This window comes from Eurosta solidaginis, chromosome 1 (genome assembly GCF_040869045.1).
Source record: "Eurosta solidaginis isolate ZX-2024a chromosome 1, ASM4086904v1, whole genome shotgun sequence".
NCBI lineage: Eukaryota > Metazoa > Arthropoda > Insecta > Diptera > Tephritidae > Eurosta > Eurosta solidaginis.
In genome coordinates this window covers 135,192,358-135,211,452 of record NC_090319.1, presented here as the reverse complement: position 1 = coordinate 135,211,452, position 19,095 = coordinate 135,192,358, and the positions used below count along the sequence as shown (strand labels likewise).

At 41.5% G+C, this 19,095-nt stretch overlaps 1 pseudogene; it reads left to right on the top strand.

Annotated features, from left to right (window-relative positions):
- LOC137237869 (phosphatidylinositol 3-kinase catalytic subunit type 3-like) overlaps window positions 1-16,411 on the top strand; it is a 33,265-nt pseudogene extending 16,854 nt beyond the window's left edge.
- Window positions 16,412-19,095: the final 2,684 nt, after the last annotated feature.

Here is a 19,095-nt window from a genome sequence, read left to right as displayed (position 1 = left end):
TCCTGCAAAATCTACCCCTGAATTAGTAAATGGTCGGGAAAATCTGGTACGTTCCTTGGGAAGGTTACCCATAAATTGGGTTTGTACACGTTTTTTATAGATTGTGCAGGCCTTACAGTTGTGAATGATGAATTTTATTATATTTTTAACCCTAGGAATCCAGTATTGTGCCCTAATATGCCTAAACATTAGTTGATTTTCTCCATGTGAAGATATTTCATGGATAAACTGAACTAAAAGGCGAGAAAATTTGCATGTTTAAGGTAGGCTTATTGGATGGCGTTCATTGCATGGTAGGTCTAGAGCCCCGCGGATGCGACCACCAGTCCTTATAATGCCATACTTGTCTTTTACAGTCTACTAGCTTGCCTGACTTCAGATTTTTGTATTCTGTGGGATAAAACTGTTGTTGCGACATTTTAACTAAGCGTTGCGTAGCGATTTCGATTTCATCTGATGAAACCAGATACGACGTTTTATTAAAATAATCTTTTGCCTTTGGATGAGTTCTTTCGAGAAATCTCAAGACATTAGATATCAACCTTAAGGCTCTGGGTAGGTTCGAAAATCTATCCAGAATATCAAAATCCGTTTTGGTCGTTACTGCATGTGCTTGCGCTCGTTTCTCCTCAATGGTGGTGTTGTATGTTATATCTTGTGTAGGCCATTTTGAGATGTCTTCTTGTAACCAAGAAGGTCCCTGCCACCACAAGGAATTTGACCCCGAATCCACATGACGCCAATTATCCTTTCCGACCTTTTCGAAGATTTTCGTGATACGGTGTGCTACGAAAGTTGACCACGAACAAGGAGGCTTTCGTTTCGTACAATCGTGGAATCGGTCCATAAATAGGTTTTTGGGTTCCCTAAATTGAGATTTGCTGCTAATGTTTCCATAATTTCGACGAGTAGCACTGCTCCACATAATTCCAATTGGGGAAGGGAGATAGTTTTTACAGGAGCTACTTTAGTTTTCGCCAATGGCAAATTGATTTGAACTTGGTCGTTTGATTCGACGCGGAGGTATATTGCCGCAGCATACGTTCTCTCCGATGCATCGCAGAATCCGTGTATTTCCACATTATTGGTTGGAGAAAAGTGTGTCCAGCGCGGTATCCGAATGTTATTAATTTCGGGATAATTTTCCATAAAAATTTTCCAACGTTCGGTAGTAGTTGGTGATACCTCTTCATCCCACTTTGTGCCTTCAAGCCAAATGTTTTGCATAATGATTTTGGCTACGATGACTGTTGGAGCAAGCCATCCTAACGGGTCGAAAAGTTTTGCAATTGCTGATAAAATCGTTCTTTTGGTCAAAATCTCATAATTTTCCATGGGCTTTGCGATGAAGTAAAATTCATCCTTATGTGCATTCCACCTGATTCCAAGTGCCTTCACTGAACTTGCGTCTTCGAATTCCAGGAAATATTTTTTAAGGAGATGTTGTTTAGGGATATCCATTTCCTTAGTGGAAAGCCGGCTGATTGCAATGCCTAAGATATTTGATCTCTGGCAGTAATTGCTGATTAGATGCAGTGTCCACCAGCAAGAATATCATCCACATACATGTATTCTCTTACTATTGTGGATGCAATTGGAAAGGTGTCTTCGACGTCATTTCCCAATTGTAAAAGTGTCCTTATTAGATAAGGAGCACAGTTAACCCCGAATGTCACAGTCTTTAGTTCGTCAAAGCTGACAGGGCTTTCAGAGCTAGTACGAAATACTATGCGCTGGTATTTGGTTTGGTTAGGTTGTACCATAATTTGTCGGTACATTTTCTCGATATCGCTGTTGAAGACATATTTGTAAAGTCCCCAGCGAAGTATAAAAATAGTTAGGTCAGCTTGCAGCGTAGGACCTGTATACAAAACTTCGTTCAGACTTATTCCGTTTGCGGTCGGCCTAGATGCGTTAAAAACAACGCGAACTTTCGTGGTGGTACTTTCTTCCTTGATGACGGCGTGATGAGATAGAAAATAATGGTCAGAGGAGTCTGGTGGCACACAGCTGTTGATCCTTGACATATGTCCTAATTCCTCGTATTCGGTCACAACTCGATTGTACTAAGTTTGTAAAGTAGGATTTTTCGCGAGGCGTGTCTCGTTCCGGAAGAACTGATAGCATGCTCTTTTAAGAGAGGGCCCTAGGGATATATTGGATGCGTATTCTCGTTTAAAGGGTAATGAGACTGTGTATTTCCCGGTATTATCCATACTGGTGGTACTTCTGTATAATTCCTCGCAATATTGTACGTCCGCATTAAAACTTTTGTTTTTAGGGATTTCTTCGAGTTCCCAAAAGGCGGATAATTTCTTATCCAATGATACGTCACTGTAATAGGAGAAGATTTCTTTGGGTTGCCCTTGAACATCTGTACGGCCTGTAAGTATCCAGCCGAAAACAGTTTCTTGTGCTAAGAGCATACCAAGTACATTCTTCTGCAATCCATTTAAGATGATTTGAGGGTAAATGTCCACTCCAAGAACTAGATCCACTGATTCGTTGACAAAGAATCTTTTATCTGCCAACTCGAGATCAGGGAATGATTGTCTGGTCATCGCACTGATCTGGCATGTTGGAAGATCCCCTGTAAGCTTTGGTAGGACAAGAACTTTTGTGTTCAAAAGAAAATAATGGGTCAATTAGTGACCGCAACTCTATTGAACAAGACTCTTTGACCTGTGCAGAGAATGAGTTAGTTATACCGGAAACTTGAGCGCGAATTTTCTTGGATGGCAGGTTAATTCGTCGTTTGAGACGTTCGGTAATAAATGAACATTCAAAACCAGAATCAATTAGGGCTCTGGCTGAAAAATTGGTATTGTTATATTGTACGCTGACACGAGCGGTACCTAAGAGTACACCAGCGGTATTATGCGCATGGCAGGATTGCACAGTGGAGGTTTGCTTGTCATTGGACTTTGAATTTTGCCTCTTTCGTGCTTGTCGCTATGTTAAAGGGGTATCATCTTCCTTACTTGTATGAACTGTTGCTTTTTGCTGAATTTTTTGTATATGTAGGAGCGTGTTGTGTCGAGAATGTACTACAGTTATAAGAACTAGTACATTTCGACACATATGTCCAGAAGACAAACAATTCAGGCAGCTATTATTGTTTTTAATAAATTCAATTCTACGAGCAGATGTAAATTTGAGGAATTTAGCGCAGGTTCGTAGTTTGTGGTCATTGGTGTGACACATTTTGCAACTAAAATTCTTTATGCTTGTTTAGAAGCTGCCAACCTTTTTATTATGAGGTTCAGGGGTTTTGGTATTTTGGGACTTAAAACTTTTCGAAGTTTTACTACCTCTGTGACCAGACAGGTTTTCTAAGGCAAGAAATCTATCGGATAGGAATTTACTCATGAACTTCCATTTTTCTATATCCGTTTTGTTCCCTAAAAACTGTTCCCAAAGTGAAACGCTGGTTTCGTGCAGTTTTTCTGCGCACAGGTACACAAAAAATGCATCCCATAAATTTATCTTATGCCCTTTTAATGCATTCATGCAATTATTTAATTTTAATTGTAAATCTTTAATAGATTTACCGCAATCCGTTTCAATAGATTTTATTCCGAAGAACGTGTCGAGCTGAGCCTTGACTAAACTACGCTTGTTTGCATACCTTTCAGTGAGGTTCTTCCACGCTATTTCAAACCCTTTATTTGTGACAGGTGCGTTGCTAACAATTTCGTTGGCCTCCCCCTTTGTTTTCTGACTGAGGTAATATAGTTTCTCAATCGGGTAAATATCGTCGTTGGAAATGTAAATGGCCGCAAACATATCTACGGCGCTCGTTCGGATAGCAGCAGGAGGGAAGCTCCACGCAGTACGCGCCCTCATCGTGCGCTCCGAATTAATTAACCAGGTGCATCAAAACCAAGCAACCCCACGTACATGAACACTAACTTTCCTTTTTTTAATTCACAGCTCCGCTTAGAGAGGCTGCATTAGTGGAGACCGGGAGTTCACAGCAGATCACAGCAGATCACATTGGAATTTTAATTTATTTAAGTTATCACGCCTTGGGACGGTTGCTGGCGTACTCATCAGTTTGTTTTTGTTCTTTCGAGTTGCTCGCCGTAAGGGGGCCGGCATGTTTAGGCCACCAGCCTAAATATTCCCTACCACTCTAATGCACATTTTTGGCAATATTATTATTTATCGGTAACGGCACACCCCTGCCGAGCGCTAACTTCAAAGGGGAAAAACTCGACGAAAGTTAGCTATCGGCAGGTGGTGCGGACCTTTTTTCGTTTTAAACTCGTTCTTCTGTTTTTGAACGTTCGAGCGCCAGCAGGTATCTCACAGGTGAGTTTCTTAATTTTCGACTTTTAATTAATTTTGCCAATTCCACAAGTGTAATTTTCAAGCTTTGAATTGCCAAGTGTAAAATTTTATATTTTAACCATTTGCACTTGCATTAAGATTGCAAGTAATTAATAAGATAAATTTGAATTGCCAAGTGTAAATTTTTCATATTTTAAATATTTGCACTTGCATTAAGATTGCAAGTAATTAATTTAATAAATTTGAATTGCCAAGTGCATAGTAAAGTGTTTCATATTTTAACCATTTGCACTTGCATTAAGATTGCAAGTAATTAATTTGATAAATTTGAATTGCCAAGTGCATAGTAAAGTGTGCATTTTAATTAGTTCTTTCCTTTTACCAGTATATCTTTCTGGTTGAATTATAATTTAAGCCGTGCATCAATGTGTAATTAAACATTTTAAGAACATTGAATTTCGAATTGGTTTGTGAAGTAATTCCTTTTGATAATAAATAAAGCTAAGAATTTATATTGTTTATAAAGTAAATAAATTTGTCATTACTCGTTGCTAATTCTTTTCTTTACTTTCTTTTTATTTGCGACGCACACGCCCGCCTTAAAAATTAATTTCTTATTTATATTGAGAAAGATACCCTGGTTGGCTACTCGGGAATACTCAGCGTTCACCTTCATTTTGTATACACATTAAATCCTCGTCAGGATTTCTATCTGTGTTTCACATCACTAGGTATACACATTAAGTCCTCGTCAGGATTTCTATCTGTGGTTCAAATTTCTAGGTTACACAAATTAAATCAACAGGATTTCAATTTGTGTTTCAAATCTCGAGGTTGACACACTATATCCACATCGGGTTACATCTGCGTTTTTTAAACTTTTTTTTAGACACGCTAAGTTTTCAGAAAATATTTCTATCTTTGTCCAACACACCCTTTAGACACATTAAATATTTGCAGACGATTTCTCTTCTCTGCATTGCACATCACTGTAGACACATTAAATCCTCCTCAGGTTTTCTATCTGTGTTTAATATCACTTTGTACACACTAGAACCTTTCAGGATTTCTATCTGTGCTGCATATCACTACATACATAATAAATCCTCCTCAGGATTGCAATCTGTATTTTATATCACTTTATACACACTAAATCCTCGTCAGGATTTCTATCTGTGTTTATTTCTATATCACTGTATACACATTAAATCCTCGTCAGGATTTCTATCTGTGGCTTACATAATCCTCGTGAGGATCTCTATAAGTGGTTCATATCACTGGCTACACAATACATTCACGTCAAGATTTCTGATTCAAATTTTTGCTTATCACTAAATTCACATAAGATTGCTATCTGTGTTAACACATTCAATCAGATCAGAATTTCAATCCAGTTTGTTTTTAAAGATTCTACTTATACAGCACAATCACAGCAGGATTGATAGCTGGACTACGTTCAAAAAACAAAACACACTTATAATTTTTGCTGCGGTTGAATACACACCAACGCCACTTAGTCTTTTGCCCCCAATCTCGAACCCTTTAAAGAAAAAAGATATTCAAATTAATAAAATCAATGGAGACTTATATTAGATTGGCTGATTCCATAGTCGAGTTTGAACAAGATTTCAACTCCACCCCGGCCAATTCCCGGAACAAGCACACCCTTGCACTACTGCAAGAGGAGCTAAGGGCACTATTAAGAAGACCAAGTCTACATATGAAGGTCTTCTCAGCAATCCTGAGCTATCCAAAGAGGAACTCAGCTCGCTAAGAAGAAAGAACAAAAGTTACTTCGCATGCTACCTGCAATGCATGTCTGCTGTGGTGGCTGAAGTCGAAGCTATCACCCCACAGCCGGCAAAAGATGAAGCAAAGGATGAAGAATCTTCGCGCCGTGAATATAAAATGCGGCTGCCGCCTTGCGACACCGATATATTTAAAGGCGACTACCTTTCTTGGCCAGCCTTTAGAGATATGTTCACGGCCATTTACATCCACAATACCGATCTAAAAGACGTCGAGAAATTATATTATCTGAAACAAAAAAGTCAAGGGGAGGCAAAAGAAATAGTGGGAAGGCGCTCGTTAACAAACGAGGGTTTTGAAACCGCCTGGAAAAACTTAAGCGACAGATATGAAAATAAACGTATCCTAGTAAACACCCAACTTAAACTCTTATTTAATCTGACGGCAGCCGAGCAGGAGTGTGGAATATCAATTAAAAAATTGCAATGTGAGATCAACAATTGCATTTCTGCGCTACAATGTCATAACATTGACATCACAAATTGGGATGCAATACTTATGCTCCACAAAACTCCCTGAATCTACATTGGCTCTTTGGGAACAGACCTTAGAATGAAAAACAGATATCCCGAAATGGGAGGATATGGACAAATTCCTGTCCAATCGCTTCCAGACATTAGAGACGGTTTCTGATCTTAGGGGTAACAAAACTACAAAAGCACCCAAAAGTAAAAATTCGAACTCTAGGGAAAATTCTAAAAACTTGGGGTTTACCAATCCAGCGTACCAAAATCGGCATGTAAGATGTGCAACAGTACGGGGCAAAAATTACGAAATTGCCAAAAATTCCGTAGATTGTCTACGTCAGGGAAAATCGAGTTTGTAAAAGCAATAGTTATTGTCTGAATTGTCTGTCGGGTGGACACGCCGTGACACGATGCACCAACCCATTCAACTGCAGCTCGTGCCTCGCAAGGCACAACACCTTGCTCCATCTCCCGACAGCTCAACCAAAGACAGCGCCTCAAAGATGGACTCAAAACTCCACCGACAACACACCTTCAGCCTCACAACAGGCTAGAGCAAGACTGGAAGCTGAAAGAAAGCAAGATAATGCTAACAACGTCACTTCGTGTCATGCTAACACAACAAAAGGGGTGTTATTAGGAACAGCGCGGGTTAATATAATCTACAACGGAGTGAAATTTTCCGCCAGAGCGCTGATAGACTCTGGGTCCGAATGCTCTTTCATAACAGAAAGACTAAAGAAGCGAATAAACCTTCCGTCCAAACGTTTGCATGTGCAAGAGTCAGGAATAAATAATACACCATCTGCACAAGTAAAGGAATAACTTAGGTTCGCTTACAGACCCCTTAGTAAGCATCAATACAGTGGCCCTATTCCTACCTCAATTAACAGGGGGCCTTCCGACTTGCCAAGTTAGCGCAACGACTCGGCAAGCGTTCCTTGATCTGATTCTGGCGGATAAGAGGTTCTTCATTAGTGAACCAGTCGACCTCATACTTGGAGGCGACATTTATCCCCACATAATACTAAACGGTATACGGAAGAACGTTCTAAATACGTTTCTCGCCCAAGAAACCGTCTTCGGTTGGATTTTAACCGGTCGTGCAGATGCACCTCACCCAACCAATACACGGGTATCCTTTTTCAATTAAATAAGCTTAGACATGCAACTAACTGATTTCTGGGAAATTGAAAACATACCAACAAAATAAACCCTGACTGAAGATAATGCCTATTGCGAGGCACTATATAAAAACACGACGGAAAGGAATTCAGATGGAAGATATACCGTCGCCCTTCCATTCAAACAAGACTTCCCAAAAACCCTCTGTTTGGGCCCATCTCTTAAGAGCGTCTGCTCTCAGTTCTATCGGAACGAGACACGCCTAGCCAAGACACCAGCCCTACAGATGGAAGGCAACAGAGTACTGACAGAATACGTCACGTTAGGGCACATGTCCAAGGTACACACCGTAGTACCACCACAATCATCTGATTGCTACTTCTTGCCGCATCATGCGGTTATCGAAGAGGAAAGCACAACGACTAAAGTGAGGGTCGTGTTCAATGCGTCGTGCCCGACATCTAACGGCACGAGCCTGAACGATGTTCTACACACCGGCCCAGTACTTCAATCCGAATTAACGATATTACTCCTCCGATGGAGATTTTTTAAGTACGTTTTTAACAGCGACATTGAGAAGATGTACAGGCAAATCTGGGAAAAGAAAATCAAACTCGATACCAACGAACAAGAGCGCAACCTAGGAATAACCAAAATTCCGACTCCACGTGAGAGGCTCCCACTGAGGATCCTTAAACCTCCCTAAGCACTGTGTGCCACACCGCAATTCTCGGGCTCGTCACGTGAGCGCACCTATTCCAAACCAATTTTTAAATCAATTCAAACTACACAAAAGTCCTGACACCACGTGAGGGGCTACCACTGAGGATTTCAAACCGCCCCTGGCACTCAGTGCCAACTTCGGAATCCTCGGACTCGTCACGTGAACGGAAACCTAGCAATCTAAACTAACTTCACAAGTATTCGCCGTGTGAGGCTTCCCTTGAGGATTCCCGCCTCCCTAAGCATTGTGTGCCACACAGGAATCCTCGGCATCTTCACGGGAATCTACACTATTCTCTAAACCTCACGCTCTTGGGTGACGGAGATGGAAGGAATACCTGCCGGGAAACTGTCGAGAGAAAGGGAGAACCCAGATTTCGTTCACCCAGAACGATACCAACAAACCGCCTAACCCCGCTCACGTTCTCCCCGAACGAGGCCAGCAAACCACTTAAACCCGCTCTCGTTCACCCGAACGAGGCCAACAAACCGACACCCCGGTGCCTCTTCACCACGAAAAAGGCCAACAGAACCCTACTGCAGATCCATTATCTGCCACAGAATACAATTACACCCCCTAAGAAACCATCAAGATTCGCAATTTCGCATTTAGCATTACAATTACCCTAACGTACACTCATCACTGTTGACGTTCCTTAATATTAAAAACAAAAACTCCTGTGACTAACAAGTTGACGTCCATGCAGTCAAAATACGCAAGTGCACGATAGTCATGTCCATTCAAGACAGATATGAGAGGCTCTTTGAGAGACCAACCAATTCCAAAGCGCAGAAAACACAACTTGGTGCGTTCTGTTTCTTCCTTTTATGTATCCCCAGCATTCATAAATACATTTACCGAAACCCGGTATCAACGCCCAACAATTACCGAAATGCGTTTAATTCATTTTCAACCGCTACGAAACCATATTCCGAATTCGAAATTTACTTTCGAAATTTTTTGTCAAAGTTCTAAGATTATTTAAAACTTATTGCATGCGTGAATATAATCAATTCAGGCGTTTGCTCGTTTGCCTCCACGGTGAATACATTCATCGGAATGAAAAGGCAAATATGAAAACTCCATGCGTCTGATTATTTGCATGATTCTCTGCCCTTACGTCACCGCGACAAGCTACCTATAAATATACATATTGTTTAAGCCACCAGCCTAAATATTCGCTACCACCCTAATGCACATTTTTGGCAATGTTTTGCGGGGCAGTGTGGACCTGGGGAAGTCGGGCGTGTGCGCCGCAAATAAAAAGAAAGTAAAGAAAAGAATTAGCAGCGAGTAATGACAAATGTGTTCATGTTATAAACAATATAAATTCTTAGCTTTATTTATTATCAAAAAAGGAATTACTTCACAAACCAATTCGAAAATTCAATGTTCTTAAAATTTTTAATTACATATTCGTGCACGGCAAATATTAATAGTATGACGACCGCAAATTGTTAAATAAATTGCAATTCAAACTAGAAATATGGGTGGCTGATTGCCAGACAATTGCAAAGTGCAAATTCTAATTTTATAATCGCAATTATTAAAAGGAATCGCAATCGTAAAGTGCGATTATTGCGTAAATTATATGCACAAACTATGACAGATACGTAATAGGATAACTCACCTGTGAGATAGCTGCTGGCGCTCGAACGTGCAAAAACAGAAGCAAAAGTTTAAAACGAAAAAAGGTCCGCACCACCTATCGATAGCTAACTTTCGTCGAGTTTTTTCCCTTTAAAGTTAGCGCTCGGCAGGGGTGGGCCGTTGCCGGTAAATAATAATATTGCCAAAAATGTGGATTAGGGTGGTAGCGAATATTTAGGCTGGTGGCCTAAACATGCCGGCCCCCTTGCGGCGAGCAACTCGAAAGAACAAAAAAAACTGATGAGTACGCCAGCAACCGTCCCAAAGCCGGATTACTTAAATAAATTAAAATTCCCATATGATCTCCTGTGAACTCCCGGTCTCCACTAATGCAGCCTCTCTGGACGGAGCAGTGAATAAAAAAGGAAAAGTTAGTGTTCCTGTGCGTGGGGTTGCTTAGTTTTGATGCACCTGGTTAATTAGATGTACTTTTGAAATTGGTAGGAAATGAGAATAACTGTAAATGAGCGATGCCAGAACATTATTGCTGGAAAGCTCCGGATATTACCAGTACGAAGACAGTGGGCTGCATGAGAAGCGGTAGGAGCAATAGATATAAATGATCGGGTAATCATCGTCGCGTCGTTGGTTGCCCGCTGTCTCCCTGTTCGGAAGCCGGTTGGGATCGCCTGTCGTGGGACCAAAGTCGTGGTAGTACCTTCCTGGCGTGGTGGATACGGGGCCGATCTGTCAGTGGAGTGTCGGGTCGAGTGGAACGGACGCGCCTCCGCGCCGCCCCGTCGTCCACTGCATTGCGGTGCGTTGGGCGGAAAGGACGTGTCTCCGCGCCATCCCCGTGTTTCTCTCGCACCTGGTCGCGTTTCCGGTCCGGGACTGCTGTCCGCTTTTCTGCAGCAGCGGTTGGAAGGTCGTGTTTCTCCGCTGGTCGTGGGGGCGATGGCTAAGGCTGCTGCTCTTCTCGCGAACCCGTCCATTTCCTTCTCCTCCTCTTCTACCTGTTGGGCCCACGATCGTGTGTCCTCGGTGAAGTTGATCGATAGCACCTCATCGGCGCTTTCGTCGTCGTCGCGCTCTTCGCAAGGGATCGGGCGTGGCCGTGCTTGCTCTTCCTCTATGTGAAGCGTAGTGTGGTGTGGTTCACGGCAGCGGTAGCAACGGTCGCTGCTAGGGCATATTGCTAATCGATGGAACGGCGATAAACAATTGGGGCAGTGCCGGTATATTAGGACAGCCCGGAGGCGTTCTTCTGTCGACATTCCCCTGTACAACGGGCATAGTCGTAACCCATGATTCTTCTGGCACAACCGGCAGGAGACTGTGAAGGATTCGACGCGTTGCTCCGTCTTGTTACGTTTGACCGAGAAGCCCGTCATTCTGGAACGGGAATTTGTTATTTTTTTTTTTTTCCAACTCCAGGGGGTTGGGTGGCATATGAGCGGATACTACTTAGGAGCTTATTGGCTGAGATTGTGGTTGGCGTACTCGGGACAAAGGGCTTATTTGGGATGAATAATCTGATTAAGTTATTCTGCCGACCCAACCACTGTTAGGTTTAGCAAAATTTCATTGAGATACGCCTAAATGTATCTTTAGTTTAGAAAATAATTTCGTCAGAATGAAAATTCTGATGTTGAAACAATCAAAAGAGTGAAAAAAATTAAGATTATTGAACAACTATATATTTTGGTGGTTGTTTACTGCAGGCAAAACGCGGTTATATGCGCTATATCATGGTAAATCCGTGTGTTGTCACGTCTCCTTGTAATTCAGAGCTGGTGAATGAGATTGTCGTTTAAGCGACGTCGCGCAGATAAAGTGTGCGACAGATGTAAAGAGGCCTTTATTCGCTGCCTTGGAACACCCTTTGTGTTGATTTCGGCCATGTTGTGTGAGAATCACAAATTGTGGTGTGTTTGTTGATTTCAACACAACCCTGGCGGGAATAGCCTACACTATCGAGCGTGGAAATTTGTAGAGCTGTCAGCTGATAACTCTTCCACTCATTGGAGTGAGACAGCTGTGCGGTGCTGCCAATTTGGCGGCGTAACGATACCTAATGGTCATGTCGCGAAAGTGTTTGAGGACATTCACGTTTGAGTTCTGACGTGACCTGAATTCTGATAACGGCTTCTGGAATGTGTCATTTTTTTTGTGGATTTTTTCTCATAAAGTTCATTTGGTTGGAATAACTTTCCTTTAATTATTTTATTAATCTTGAAAGTTGTATCGTAATCCCCAATTAGCTTTTCCACCGTTAAGTTTAGGCTAAAAAAACTTGAAAAGGCTTCGAAATTTCACGGGTCTGATATAATTCGGAAGTTATTTCTTTATAGTTTAAGAAACAGCCTAGAGCTAAGTTTAAGTTCGGAAGAAAGCTTACCTTTTTCTAATAAAAATAATAATGGAAAGTTGTTTTTACGGAAAATAACTATTTTGTTTATTTTTTCATGTTTTCGTTTTGGGTTTGTTAAGTTAAGCTTGTCGTCGACCGCTATTCATGTGATAAGCGCTTTCGGTTTTACTCATTTGCTGGTGTCTGTCTGGCAGCCCTGTATTTTAGTGTTGTTATGTTCGCTGAATCTGTGCACGCAACCGGCATTTGTAGCGTGACAAGCGAAGTGACCAGTTTGATCAAAGGAAACAAAAACATGTGAGTATACGGGTTGTAGCCCTTTTTTTGATTATGGGATCATTTTCCTTAATATAATGATACCACTTTCTTCCATTTCGTTTCAGGGCATCGTCCGAACTTCGTCCCACTTTTCGCATTACGTTTTTAAATGTTCCGCGGAACCGCATAAGGTTGACAGTTCGATATTATGATGAGGGACCCTCGTGGTATACCCGTTTTTATCGGGGTTATGAGGGAGTCCTTTGGGTGCGCGCAGACTCCGCGGGCGGCCAGTAATTTGTGTGCTGAGTGTGTGAGCACACGCCCAGCTGCTTTACCACATTGAAGGCCCACCTCAATCTCCACATGGGTTTCGCACCCTATAAATGCAGCTGCGGGAAGCGATACCCCTCGGCTTCCTCGCTGGTGTTGCATAGCCAGCGAAAGCATAACTCGCATTAAGCGGGATTATGTCGGTCTCTGCTTTTTCAGTTTGCAAATATATATATTTATCAAATAAAACGTAATTAAAATGTGCCTATTTCTCTTTTGTAAAACATACTTATTTGGACGATGAATGGACAAAGTTTTTTTCCTTTTGTCTTTTATTTTGTCCTCCCTCCCCTTTTTCTCATTTGGTTGTATTTTTTTTTTGTGTCCCGAACCATAGTAGTTGGTAGGATGTGGCGGGCACCTACCTGGCTCGCGTATGACTTGTCGTCCTTATCGGATCTCACGGTTCCGAATTGTGGTGCCATGGTAACGCCTACAATGTGTTCACAGCTTAAGAAACAAAAAAGGCAATGTCAGTCGAGTGGTAACCTTGTTTCGTTCATTCAAAATGGTACCCATTCATAAAAATGTGAATACATACCGATTGTGAATGAATATAACTTTTACAAAGGTAGTACCTGTCTAAAAAAAACGTGTTCTGGGTAAGTATGCCCTTTCTTTTGCATTTGCTTTTGTAACGTAGCAAATGCTACGCCACAATATCTATTTCCTATTTAGCGCCCACCCCTAACATCATATTTTCCATTTACTGCCCACTCCTAGTAGTGTATGTACCGACATACATATATACATACATACCGGCCCACAACCATCGCGCAAGCACAAAGCAAGCCAGCGATGGTGAACGCACTATGCTTGGGAATTTTCATTCGTGGCGCGCTGTGCGCGACAATGCGAGCATAATTCCCACCGTATTCATAGTTACCTATGAATAAAATGATTGGCCGGAATACACCAGGCACACTTCGCCATAGGTAAGTGAAGTGCGTGTCGGCCGCCACTGGCGGTCGACAAGGGGTGCCCTTTGGGTTAGGAGGGTGCGTTACAAGGTCGGTTCCACCGATGGTACGCCCCCCTGCTTATCAGACACCCCGCAGGTTTACCCACATTTGCGGGGAGTAAGACGGGATTTACACCCCTTATTACTCATCGGAAAGGTAATGCACGAGCAGCCTTCTCGGGTAGGAAGGAAACCCGTCCCAACGCCAGTGGCGGGGCGGTTTTGCCCACTACCCTGGCAGACTGCCCGAGCCAATATAAATACATTGTAGGGGCTCCCTTTGGGTCGACGGGGGGTAAAGTTACAAGGTCGGCTCTGCCGATGGTACTTCCCTCCAGGCCTATTGGGCAGCCTTACCCATATTCCAGGGACTCCCTTTGGGTCGAGGGGGTAAAGTTACAAGGTCGGTTCTGCCGATGGTACCTCCCCCCCGGCCTATTGGGCAACCCTAATATTTTGTTATCATCTCCTCTGAGTAAGACGGAACTCACCCCCCTATTACTCATAGGAAGGGTAATGCACGGATATACGGCTCAGGTAAGAGGGGAACACTTCCCAACGCCTGCGGCGGGACAAACTCCCCTACTACCCTGGCCGAATACCCGAGCCAATATATTGTAGTTAGTTAGCCTCATACTAATATCGACACTTCGCCATTGGTACAACATCATCGCATCCCGATCCTTGGACATCCCATTCCGAAGTTTAGCCACCACCGTTGTCATAGCTATTCGGTGAGAACTACCGTCACTCAGTACTCTCTCTTCGGGCGTGATCCTAACTACCGCCGTTAGCACACCTTAGCGAGAGCCACCGTCGTCTTCACCATCTCAGCCACCGCTTAGCTAGCACTCTATCTCCCTCTCTCTGTGGGGAGCCGTCGTCCTTGGGTTACACTATATTGTCAGCGACACTACCTAGTGAACATCTCTCTCCTGGATTCAAGGTTGTGGATATTTTATCCTGAGAGCCACGTGTGTGTGTGTTCGAAATCAAAACACTAATTTACTGTGTATTTATTTAGGTGGGGGAAGTGGGACCTCCATCCGACTCTGGATTGACTTGAGCATACCTCAACCTTTGACCAAACCCACCTCATACTTTAATAAGTTCATTTTATTTTATTTTTAGTCTTGATAGCAATTTAAATACTTCAATAGCTTCTGGTATCTTTGATGCGATGAATACATTAACAAATGAAAGCATTACAACCGGTCCACTAAAAAATGATCTTGAAGATCTTTGTATATTTTTTATAAAGCGTGCATGCAAAAATCCAACACTCGCTAATTATTTATATTGGTATTTATCTATTGAGGTTGAAGATCTCGAATTTTTACTCAAACAGGATGAACGTGTACACGATATGTCCGTGATGGTGTTGAAAATATTCCTGAAAGTCTTGCAATCTGGTAACTTTCAGTTTCGAAATATATGGCCTAATTTGAAGAAACAACAGATTTTAATAGATGAGTTGGTGAAACTGGTTAAAATCGTTGCTAAAGCGCCCGGAAATAGGAATAAAAAACTGAAAAGTTTCAAAAACTTTTAACGGAAACGGACACATTCAAATAAATTTCACCAACTTTGATACACGACATTTCCCTCTGGATCCAGTATCCATGGCAAAAATTATTCCATCCAAAACTTTGCTCTTCAAAAGTGCGCTGATGCCTGCCAAACTGACTTTTGTTACAACCATTGGCAAACATGAATATGTAGCCATTTTTAAACATGGCGATGATCTTCGACAGGATCAATTAATCCTGCAAATGATAAACTTAATGGATAAATTATTGCGTCGAGAAAATTTAGATTTAAAATTGACACCTTACAAAGTATTAGCAACGAGTTCAAAGCATGGCCTCGTACAATATATCGATTCGTTTACTGTAGCTGATATTTAGGCACGCGAAGGCAGTATACACAACTTCTTCCGTAAGCATAATCCATGCGAAAGTGGGCCTTACGGTATTGCGGCAGAAACTATGGACACATATATAAAAGGCTGTGCTGGTTATTGTGTGATAACATATTTGCTAGGTGTGTGCGATCGTCATTTGGATAATTTACTTCTAACAACTAATGGAAAATTATTTCACATTGATTTCGGTTACATACTAGGGCGTGATCAAAAACCTATGCCGCCACCTTAGAAACTGAGCAAAGAAATGGTGGAGGCTATGGGCGGTGTCAGTTCTGATCATCATCATGAATTTCGTAAACAATGCTATAACAGCGTTGTCACGCAAATGTCATGCTGAATCTTTTTTTCCCTTATGGTCGATGCTTCTGTGCCAGATATTGCACTTGAGCGCGATAAGGCTGTGAAAAAAGTTGAAGAGAACTTACAATTGAGTCTAACAGATGAAGAGGCAGTACAACATCTACAAGCACTTCTGGATGTATCAACTACAGAAGTTATACCTGCGTTGGTCGAACAAATTCACAAATTGGCACAATATTGGCGAGAGTAAAATGGTATATCATTTATGTTATTATTATTTCATATTTAAGCACATTATACCGTAAAGAGAAGAACTGATTCTAAATATACATATAAGTACGAAGTACTATATTAGGGAGATGTAGGTCTATTACCTGCCCGTTCCCACCGGCTTGGTCACAAATGGGTGAGGTACGCGGATGTGACTATTTTAAGCACCATGTGACGGACTCTTGTCCAAATGGTGCAATAGGACGCAAAGTTGTTGTTTCCACAGATATTGCTGAAGCATCGCTTACGATTGCTGGTGTTGTCTTTGTAATTGTTCTAGGCTTTACCAAACAAAGTTTATAATTCACGCATGCGCGTAGAAAGTTTGCTCATATCAGCTATGTATATCAAAGGCATCTGCTCAACAACGTGCTGGTCATACCGGAAGCTACACGCCCTGCCAAATGCTTCCGTTTATATACAGAAAAAGCTTACAAAAATAAAATGCACTCCTATCCTGAAATCGTGCGTTCAAATGTAGGTAAATTGCTAAAAAATGACAAATGTGAACATGATACCAACTTGTTCCTTACTTGTAGGCACCGTTGTGTTGCAACCAAAAAAACTCGGCCTAAATGATTTGGTGCATTTCTACTCCATGGATCCACCTACACCGGAAACTCTTATGCGTGCGCTAGAATTGCTCAACTACTCATCTGCTTCAAACGACGATGGCAATTGGACAGATTTGGGTGCTGCTACATCTGAATCTCCATTTGGATCCACAATTTGCTAAAAAGTCAATTGCCAGCTGTTAACATAATGGCTCAAATGAAATACCTTTAATTACTATTATGCTGTCAGGTGAGATTGTCGTAGTTATAATAGACGAAAATATTACAAAAATTATTTACTGATTTATATACCACTTTGGCGGGAGTGTATATGTATGTGTTACTGAGATACCAACTTGTTCCTTACTTGTAGGCACCGTTGTGTTGCAACCAAAAAAACTCGGCCTAAATGATTTGGTGCGTTTCTACTCCATGGATCCCCCTACACCGGAAACTCTTATGCGTGCGCTAGAATTGCTCAACTACTCAGCTGCTTCAAACGACGATGGCAATTGGACAGATTTGGGTGCTGCTACATCTGAATCTCCATTTGGATCCACAATTTGCTAAAAAGCCAATTGCCAGCTGTTAACATAATGGCTCAAATGAAATACCTTTAATTACTACTATGCTGTCAGGTGAGATTGTCGTAGTAATAGACGAAAATATTACAAAAATTATTTACTGATTTATATACCACTTTGGCGGGAGTGTACATGTATGTGTGTAAGTGAGCATGTAGGGTAGCTGGCTGATAATGCGTTCGAACTGCGATGACGCCTTTAACTAGTGCAAGTCTTCCGTTCGCTGTTATATTCTTCATATAATGAATTCATTTCATTTTAGTTGATAACAACTTTTTCAACTTATTTAATTGTTGCTCAATTGTTGTTGTCTACTTAATTTGTATATTTGTCCTTTTGTATAATATGTTTTCGATGTCAAAAGACGCAGCGACAATATGCTAAAAATGCGATGGAGGGCTTTAGAATGGCATAATATTTTCAAAATCATTATTGTTGCTTGAACGTGCACCAGCAATGGTTGAAAAATCGTGCAACGCCTTCCACGACAAATCAGCGCACCACAGAATTATTATTGAACTTCAACATTCATGCCTTATTAACACATATTTTCTTAGTTTTTACATAATGCTTCTATTGTTTAGTAATCGTTTGAAAATTGAGTATACTATACATTTTCCAAAAACTTATATGCATATACGGTAATCGTATATTACACATCGATGTGCCCAGAGATCAACAATATCCGATGCGCTTGAAAGGCATTTTGATATGTTTTTTCGATTTTGAAAAATGCTTTGGGCGGAAATGACGTAAATTTTGGTGTTTTTAAGCTGTACGGTGAAGATACTTGACAATGTTCTTAATATTACTGCAAAGCTTCTTATGTCAATACAGCAAAATGATTTATTGAAATATCCAAAATTGTCTTCGGCATACTATGGACTGCTGAACTGCTTGTCACAAGATCACATAACGTTTCTAGCTAGTTTGGAACCGCGTGCATTCCTTTATACATTGGAAAGTCTTTCAAAATCTCTCTCTGCGTTAGATTCGACGATGTACATCAGCTGTTGTTCCATATTGGATAGTATCATATCGTACCTATTTAAAACAATTACAATTCAAAGTTTCGGCATTCCCAAATAAAAATTGCGCAATATAACTCCCGAAAACGCTCAGTTCCTTGAGGTTGTGGAAATGAACTCTGATCGGGGGCAATTTTCTCCCGACAATACATTAATTTGTGAATCGAACATACTTTTTAAATTGGAACGTTTTTAATCATCTTGGGGCATGATGTTTGAATGTCGTGAGTCGCTGGATATTACGGTGGCGATATGAAAAAATATTTTTTTGTTTTGGGGGGTATGCTGTGGCAGATAGTTTATCTGCTTTAGGCTTCTGTTGGCCTCGTTCGTCGTGAACGAGAGCTTGGTTCTCCCTTTCCCTCGATAGTTTCCCGGTAGGTACTCCTTTCATCTCCGTCACCCAAGAGCGCGAGGTTTAGCATAGTGTAGATTCCCGTGGTGAGCCCGAGGGTTCCTGTGTAGCACACAATGCCTAGGGAGGTGGGAATCCTAAAG